Source organism: Arachis duranensis, chromosome 7, assembly GCF_000817695.3.
Source record: "Arachis duranensis cultivar V14167 chromosome 7, aradu.V14167.gnm2.J7QH, whole genome shotgun sequence".
Taxonomy (NCBI): Eukaryota; Viridiplantae; Streptophyta; class Magnoliopsida; order Fabales; family Fabaceae; genus Arachis; species Arachis duranensis.
In genome coordinates, this window is record NC_029778.3 from 9372323 (window position 1) to 9374653 (window position 2331).

Below are 2331 nucleotides of genomic sequence, written 5' to 3' on the forward strand. Positions count from 1 at the left end.
AAAACTCTATTTTTCTCAAACTTTGTATCAATTTAAAGCTCTTTAAATCATCTTTAATTTAAAGCAATTTCAACCAATTTCAAAAATTGAGGCTTAAGTTATGATCTGCCAAAATTCACTAAAAATAAAATTTTACACAAAAACATCAAAGTTCTCTACTTTCCAAATTTCCTAACCAAAACAAACCAAAACATACCCAATCATCATAAAACACTACCACACACAACAACTTATCATTTCATATCATTTTCATCAATTTCAACACCTATCCCACTCACTCTCTTCTAACTCTTCCCACCACAAATCCAATACAATTCACAACTTCCAAATCAAAATATTAATATTAACCAATTTGCACAATCCAACCACTCATAAACCTCATCCATCCTATGACATCTTCAATCCTCATAAATTATATCATTCAACACCAATATCAATCCTCAATATCACTCATTAACAATAACATCATAATATCATCAAAATCATCACATTCATCAAAATCATCATACATCATTAATTCACAATTTTCAACAACCAATCCAATCCTATTCTAAGGTCCACTAGCCTAAGTATCAAGAAACATTACATATTACATAAAAGAAACCGAAAACATACCTTGACCGATTCCCAAAATGTACCAAATACCAAACGAAGCCACCAAGCTCGATCCAAAAGCCTCAAACCAACTCCGACCAACACTAAAACTCAATCTAACATCATACAACATACCAACCTCAAACTTAGGTTTTACAAAAATAACTAAGTATAAGGATTTAGTGAGACCTTACCTTAGCCAACGAGATTAGGAGCAAAACCCAATAATATTATAATGCTAGATCACCTTTAAACAAACAAAATTACAAAATCTACTCAAAAACCAAATATAAAAATGCGAAAATGTTAGGGCAGAAAACTGGAGTGTGAGTTTTGAGTTCCTACCTACAAACCTTAGTTAGAAATGACGGACTCAGTGAGAACTTTGCATAGCCGCAAACGGCTCGTCAATCGGAGTATCGTAACTCAAGATACAAGCAAAAGAGTGAAGAAGTAAATAGTGTTTTTTTTGTTGCTCTCCTCTCTCACTCTCTTACTCTCAGTGTGCTCCCTCTCTTGGCTGCAAAGAATGAGCTGAAATGCTCATTAATGAGGGTTATATATGTTGGGTTTGGGTCTAACTTGGGCCCAATCCAACCGGTTAGTGTTTTTGGCTCATTTGGCCCAACTTTGGGTCAGACCTTTAGAATTAGTATCCGATTTTTAATTCTAAATTATTTTTGTCATTTCAAAATAATAAATTGAATTTTCAAAATCTTATTTTTCTCAATACGCGCTTCCAGTCAGACTAGAACTGGTACTTCCGGCTTAAGTGCCAGTACGCATTTTTATAAAAAATTTCCGTAAAATATACATTTTCCCACTCAGAAAAATTCATTGAATTCAAATTTCACCTTTATATTTTCAAATTAAAATGTCTAATTTTTCGAACCGATTCCGGACAGTTAAAATTATTATTTTATTAAAGCGGTTAAATCGGTTCTTACAGGTTCTGTCGGTTCGGGATCCTCGACACTAGGGTGAGGCCGAAAATAAAGAACTTCGACGATTCTAACATGCCTCTGGTTCCCACAAAGTGGCGCAAACAATGTGAGCCCACTTCGGATTTCGATCCTTCCCTCTATAACAGAAAGCTCATCGGAGCCAAGATTTTTTTCGAGGGCTACTTATTGTTCTCTGACTGCAATTATATAGTGGAAGAAGGACCAAGGGTCTCCATACAACTGTGAAGGACATGGAGAATTTGAGGAGGGATGTTTTGAAGAGAGAGAAAAACATATTTTAAAAATGATGACGATGGTAAATAGTTTTTTAAAAGGTAAAATTGAAAAAAAAATATTGTTGACTATATTTTAATCAAAAGAATTTGAAGAAAGGAATAAAATTGTTGCAAGTCGAATAGAAGATATTAAAGATAAAATCAAAATAAATTAAAATTAAAAATATTTTTAAAATTTTTAACAAATTTTAAGAATAAAAAATATATTTTACCCTTAAAAAGATTGAATATTTGCATTTTGATCACAATTAAATATTGGCACTATATTAAATAATAACCTGTCAAATAAACTTTCGTTTTTGAAAAATGCTATGTTTACAATTCCTTTAGAACATTATAATGAACAAAATTTTATTTATAGCTTACACATGTCATTTGGAACTTCTTCATTTGCAAAGTCTTTTAGTAATGGATAAGAATTTCACATAAGAAAATAGATCTTTTTAACTTTTTATTTTAATTGAGTGAATAAAGTATAATTTTTAATTTTTAAATTT